The sequence below is a fragment of the Brachyistius frenatus genome, unplaced genomic scaffold, assembly GCF_029030835.1.
Source record: "Brachyistius frenatus isolate BFR_SWC_R1_liver_20210118 unplaced genomic scaffold, ASM2903083v1 Contig_195, whole genome shotgun sequence".
Lineage (NCBI taxonomy): Eukaryota > Metazoa > Chordata > Actinopteri > Embiotocidae > Brachyistius > Brachyistius frenatus.
Genome location: NW_027210794.1, coordinates 189,555 through 196,771, shown reverse-complemented (window position 1 = coordinate 196,771; position 7,217 = coordinate 189,555). Strand labels below are relative to the sequence as shown.

The window sequence follows — 7,217 nt, the reverse complement described above, 5'->3', positions numbered from 1 at the left end:
CAGAATCTGTGATCAGCTTCCTCATACAGCACCCGGAAAAAAACGAACTTGAGGTCGTCCAGGTACAATTGCTGCCAGCATGTAATTATTTAAAGTGCATTTGGATCACTCTTGATCATGGGAGTGTCCTTAGAGCCAGTTATTTGTAAAGTGAGAAACTGGCAGGGCACGATGGAGGAGACCTGTGTGACCCTGACAATCAGCTGAGCCACATGTTGTCCACATATTTGATTTATGTCACATCTCATGCAGCTCTGAAAGTCATGCTTCAGTTTGCCTATTCACAGCAAGACAATCGGACATTTATTGTAACCGGTCTGTAAACAATGGAGTTTTCAAAGCCTTCCTGTTGTTTCCTGATAGCAAAGTAAAAAAATTCTATAGGTCTGCATGATGTATTGTTTCTCCTTGGCGACCACAAAGTAACTGAAAACCGGAACTACTAAGTATAACAAGCAGGAGTCAGTATATCAGAGTATTTATCTGATAAAAAGTGATGGACTTCTTCAAACTGTCATAAAATATATTAAAGCCACCACTTTGCAAATTTATAATTTAAGACATTTTCTCTACAAAAAATACATCAAAATAGTGTGCTATGATATAAAAAGCATTTATGCAGTGGCAAGGGTGCAGGTTTGGTTCCAACTCACTCCTTACCTCAAATGATTGTCTGGCTTCTTCTCCCTAAACCTGCCCTCCAGCATTTTCACTTGGTTTCTGCATTCACTTGAACCATTGATGAATACCATGGTTAAACAATATGGTTAAATTGGAGTCCCGTTTGGCTTTTAGGGCAAACATTATTAAATATTTCATGAATGGGATCTTAAGAAACCAACTCAGCTGACTGTGATCACATGGCAAGACTGTTGTGAACTGCCAATTTAGCATTTTAATTTGTGAGACCTCAGGACAGTTGTCCACTTCACCTCAGTCCATCTTCAATGATCTCGATCCAGAGAAGGCGGCGGTGTTTCTGGATCATGTTTCTATCTGGTTTCTTCTTTGGAGAGTTTTAACATCATTTGTGGATGCAGCAATGAACTGTGTTCACAGACGATGGTTTTCACAAGTGTTCCTGAGCCCATGCAGTGATTTCCACTCCAGAATAGTGTGTTTTTAATGCAGTGCTGCCTGAAGGCCCGAAGATCACCACCATCCAATATTGGTTTCCAGCCTTGTCCCTTGTGTTCAGAGATTTCTCCAGATTCTCTGAATCTTTTAATGATATTATGAACCGTAGACGATGAAATCCACTAATTCTTTGTAGTTTTACTTTGAGGAACATTATTCTTAGATTGTTGAACTATTTTCCAACACAGTCTTTCACAGAGTGGTGAACCTCTCCCCATCTTCACTGCTGAGAGACTCTGCCTCTCTGAAATCATCTTTTTATACCCAATCATGTTACTGATCTGTTGCCATGGTAACCTCATTAGTGTTGAGATATTCCACCAGGTGATTTCATTTAGTGTTACACAACTTTTCCAGTCTTCTGTTGATCCTAGCCCAACATTTTTAGACCTGTCCTGCCATCAAATTCAAAATGAGCAGATTTTTTTCTTAAAACAATACAATTTCTCCGTTTCAACATTTGATATGTTGCCTTTGGTCTATTTGCAATTAAATATTGGTTTATGTGATTTGCAAATCATTGGATTTGGGTTTTATTTACATCTTTCACAGCGTCCCAACTTCTTTGGATACGGGGTTGTAATATTAACAGAGCAATAATTTAAAAAAATTACATTGAGCACATTTGTTAGAAATTGAGGCCATAATGGTTCGGACAAAAACATGTTTTGCTGAGAGAGAAATCAGTGACATGGTTTGAGAAACAGGGACACATTAACTGTGTTTCCGTGCATAGCAGAAAGAAGGCCTTTGCTCTATTTTCAATTTAATATGGGTTCATGTGATTGCATTCTGTTTTTATTTACATTTTACACAGCGTCCCAACTTTTTTGGAAATGGGGTTGTGCATGATTTGATTATTGGTACCTGTTATTGTCAATCATTTCTTTGCATATTTCAGATATAGATTTGTATATTTAAGTTGTGATTTTTGTCATATCTGCTGAGACATTTTGGCAAACAGAAATGTATTTTTTTATTTTTACAATGCTAGAGAAAGGTCTCTGCTTTAGCTCTTTTATCATCAAAGATGTCTAACTATTGTTTTTGTTTTTTTAATAGAGAAGAACATTCAGTTCATAAAAAGCAGGGAAAGCTTTTTTCTTTTTTTCATGTATGGCGAATGTGCTAAATGTTGCATAAAAGTAATAAAATATTCAAGGTTGTGGAAAATCTTGAGCTATTGGCACAATTGTTTTTGTGGCTGTAGACAGAAGGCTGAAGGCCTCCGACTGGTGTGATTGGTTTAATGAAATATGGTCATGAACAAACTACAAAAAGTTTCATTTTATTGTTATACTCTTCTGGTGACAGCTGAAACCTTCCAAGGAAGAATGATTTATCTTCTTGTTTTTCTTTTACCTTTTAATCTCATCCCCTGGACACATAACACAACTCTGGAGAGCTTTTTCTCAAGTTGTCTTTGGAGCTCAGTACAACTTGGTTAATAAAATCTGACAAATTAAGAACATTATTCAACTCCAACAAGCAATAAAATGTTAAAATGAATTTAAAAAGCACACCCTGGGAGAGCACAAGCTTTCCTTGGACACATATCTGTTTCTCTTTGGAATGACATCTAAAACTCTGTGATTCATGTGATCCGTAAATGTCTATAATAATGTTATTTGGAAAGCCAGAAGCGAACAATTTGATTTAGTACTAAATGTGTCAAACATATTAGACACGGCTGTTCATTTTTTTTAATCAGGCCGCAACTAGTTGAAGTGTTTTTACCTTTGAATGGCTATGGAATACAGACATGCAGTTTGAAACCTTTAGATTTCTTTCCCAAAGGCATGGAGTTTATTACACCCCCCAACATGTCCACAGCTAAGCTGCTAAGCTATTTTACCTGAGGCAGCGTTAGCATGCCCTCAGTCTGATTCCCTGCTGATAGGCCCAGGTTACGGTGGCCATGAAGGTCAAAAACATTTCTCAAAAGACAAATGTTTATGGGAAGGGTCAATGTCAGGATGCTGCAAGTGGAAATTTTCTGAAATGTTTTTACATTTTGTTTGATGCTTTGATGTTTTCTCAACTTTCTGTGTTTTGTGAAATGTTTTTTTTTTGGTGACATGTTTTTGTTTTGTGAAATGTTTTTATGTTTGACTTCAGGGCCAGGTTGAAAAAATTATTTACAGAAGATAAAGTAAGATGATTAAAATTCTTCAACAACAACAAACAGGTCAATAACTAACAGTTGGATATGTGACTTTATTCATATTTCATATATGTTTGTTTACATTTATACAAAAATACAGAATACAGTAGAGTTTTCACCCAGAATACCAACCAGGCAATATTTGCATTTGCTTTTTGGCACCCAGACTTATTTCCTGCCTAGAGCCATTTGATTCCCCCATTGAAGTGGGATGGATTGGATCACTCGTGCCCGAAAGCACTGTTCAGGATGCAGCTCCGCTCGCTCTCAGACCGTACAACAACCCACATAGGAACAGTATTTAAGGGCAATCATTCTCTCGACTAATGCATAAAATTGTTTGGTTTCTGGCTTCGATGCATCAGACATACCGACTGTTTCTGGCTCTCACATAGACAGGAAAATGGGAGACCATTTTATGTTTTTGTTTTTGTTCACAGCTTAGACCTGTTTCAGCTCATATATTCAAAGACTATGTATATAAAGCAACTTTTGACATGGTATACCTTTTGTTTTTAGATTGTTTGTGGCTATACTAGCCTGTGTCTCTGTCAGAATACTGGGCACTGCATTTAATAGTCTTCATGTAGAGAAGCACAACCTACAGATGATTTAAGAGAAAGTCTTAGGTCTAAACTGCCATATATATTATACTCCCATATTGTTCAAAAATGCATCTTTGAATAGAAATAATTGGCTAATGGCTTTGAAATAACAGATTTCTGATATCCGTGCTAAGTCTTGTAACTGTGGACTACATGTACACCAATGTGGAATACTTTTTCTAACGCAGACTCATCTCTAAACTGCCATAGAGAATATGGCACGTGTCACCATGAATAGTTTTCTTCAAAAATGCATTTTTAAATGAATAAAGTTATCTTGCAGTTCAACACAACAAACAATACTTTACCACACCAAATAATTCCAGCTATTGATGCTGAAAGGTACTGTTGATCTGAACTATATGAACACCAATGTGGTATACGATTTTCTTTTTCATACACAGATTCATTTTTGCACAATATATTCTTGTCTCCTATAAGAAAAATTCCCAACTTGTAGTCCCAAATACTCAGGAAACGAGCATTCATCAGGTGAACTGTTTCCTAAGGATTACAAAGGCTAAAATGTAACATGTGGACAGAAATGTCACAACCACTGCAGTTTGTTTTCACATTCCAAAGCACTGCTTTATCAGAAAATGGAATTCCAAATCACAACAGCACAGGTTAAGCCAACACAACTGTCATTTAGAAAAGGAGAGCGACTGGGAGTCCTAACTGTCGGGTTACCGTAGCGAGATCATTCTAATCTGACCTGTAACGATCTCCCCGCCTTCTGCTACCACACAGACACATAGACAAGCTTTACACACGAGTCAATCATGCTAATAAAACAAGGCACAAAACCAAGAATGGACATCGTACAATGTAAGACCACAAATATGATAGGAATACTCAAACTACATACAGAAACAGATGTTTGTGTCCTGCCACTTCTGTCATTGTCAGCTAGTTGCCTGATGGGAAAGGTCACAGCCAGCATGCCCTATTCACACTCCTACCTCTTTATTGATTGTCCTTGTAATAATATATAATAATATCAATAATCGTCGTCATACCTAGAAACCATTATTGATTGCTTTGGGCAAGGCTTCACGGGAGTCAACTGCCTTTTTCAATATTTTCAACCCTGTTGCTTTCCTGCTATGATGAGATGTGTTATCGCTGAGACAGGATCTGCCTCCGCTTCCAAACTGTCAGATCTCCGAGTGCATCAAGTGAAGGAGTGCAGGGAGGGGCCCATGAATTTAATATCAGGATGGGCCTGAGGGCTTCAGCAATTACTAAAGCTACACACACAGACTGAACAAGCTGTCAACAGTTTCAAAGTGACTAAAAGCAGGGGTGTAGTGCTATTTGTTTAAGTACCGGAGCGCACCACACACATCACTGCACACTTGGGCGTGTGCATTGGCATGTTGTGGCTTGTTTCTAAAGTTTTGTAACTGCTCTTCCTACGGTGGCAGGTTTACTTAGCCTATAATAGTCAATAATGTCAATTTCCACATTTTAAATGTAATAAAATCAACCGTATAATCATGCTGCTTCCAACCGCTGCTCTGGATTACTTATCCAAAATGTTATTGTCTGATTTCTGTCACAATAAGAGCCTTAAGAATTAAAGGATTTCTGAAGAGCTCTTAAATTGAAACAGAGACAGGAAAATTGTATTAACGATGTAATGCAGTAACGTTAACAGGGCGAACGGTGCGCTCCAGCAGCTACGAGGAAAGTTTTACGTGGATCTTCGTACTGTGGGGAGGAAACAACTCTAAAACTCACCATGCTTTTAACAAGTCACACCACTGTGTGCAGTTCAGTACGTGAAGGAGATGATGGTGCAACTTTAAGGCAAAACTGATATTTAGGTTCGCGTGGCATTCCCATGTGGCGAGCTGTGTGGGTTTTGAAGGTAACTAAGGTGCGTCGCCTGTCACTTCCATGAACATCGGTGAAATCCTTCAGCATTTGAATCGTGATAAATGCATCAACTATCTTTATCAGATTGTCTGTCACAGGTTTTTAAAACGCTAATACTGGACAAAGGCAAAGTCAGTAAGAACAGATTCAACCATGAGAGTGAGAAGTCTGAGCTGGATGGGTTTTCTTTGTGAGTACATTTGGTCATTGAATAAACAGTCAAAAACATATATTTTCATATAAAAATTCATATTATATGGTATTTGTTTATTCTATCATATCATTTCAGTTTCTTTTTACAAACTTTGTCTCCTTTAGTGATTTTAGTTTCTAAACTAAAGGTGAGATAAGTAAAAAATAAAGGCATTGTTGAACTACCGTTTTCTATGGGAGGCTCATTGTATTATGGTGTATGTGCCTGACACCTATGATCTGAATAATTCACCTTTAAATTGAAAAAAAATAAATAAATCTGGATCCACAGAAGTCCTCCCTGATACTCATTAGCGGATTTCAATAGTTTAAATGTAAGTTAGTCCAAGCAGCATATTTATATATATATATGTATTTTTTTCTCCACGAAAGTCACTCACATTTTAAATCGCCCGAGTCGTATAAACCAGAACATGTTCAGGAACGTTTCTGGGTTCATGACGTGTTAATATACAGATCATTCTTTACATGTGACCCATTAGTAAAGGTGCTCTTAGGTGATTGCTTGAAACATTTGAGTTGTATGAAGAGCAGCGGCTGAGTGCTGCCACCAAATAAATAAATACATCCTGCACCCCGGCGGGTACACACCCGAACCCGACGACGTGACCACACCGTGGAACCACAACGCTGAACATGAGTTTTCTTTGGGAAACCCTGGACTGAGAGGAAGCTGTTGAGGTTAACATGAGGGTCACTGGAGGTAGTAATTCATGCCTCAGTTCATAGACAAGATCACCGGCATCAGTCCCTCTGCTTCGTTCTCTGAAGATGAACTGGCAGACTGAAGCGATGCGTTCAGACAGAGGCAAACATTTTCCCCAGAGAGTCGACGGTGGAGCGGGTTCATGGTGAGAGGGAGCCAGAGGACTGTGTGTGTTGGAGGGGGAGGGGTTTTATCAGCTAAAAATCTCAGTCTTTTCCAAAAGCATGGGTTAATGCAATCTTATAAGAAAGGCAAGCTTATCCATACAGTATCAGGTGGGATGGAACCAGAAGAGTCAAAAGTTAATGTGCCATCATGAATCTGGAGAGCAGTGAAACACAGGCCGGTCACCACGGCAACCTCACCATGGAACTCAGCTTCATGTTTGTCTTTCACCTTCGGACACCAACAGGAGGAACGAGTCGAGCCCTGGGACACAGAGCAGACGTTTCAGAGGCCAGACCTCAAACTCAAATCCTCTGCTGTTTGTTCCTGTTATTAAATGTCAAAT

The 7,217-nt window shown here is 38.6% G+C and overlaps 1 protein-coding gene across 1 annotated transcript in view; it reads right to left on the bottom strand.

Annotated features, from left to right (window-relative positions):
- Positions 1–5,421: 5,421 nt before the first annotated feature.
- Positions 5,422–7,217, bottom strand: part of kitlga (kit ligand a) — a 32,353-nt gene continuing 30,557 nt past the window's right edge. The window contains exon 10 of the mRNA XM_069718644.1: positions 5,422–7,135. The gene's annotated coding sequence lies outside the window, so the exon portion shown is untranslated. The remainder of the gene's footprint in view (positions 7,136–7,217) is intronic.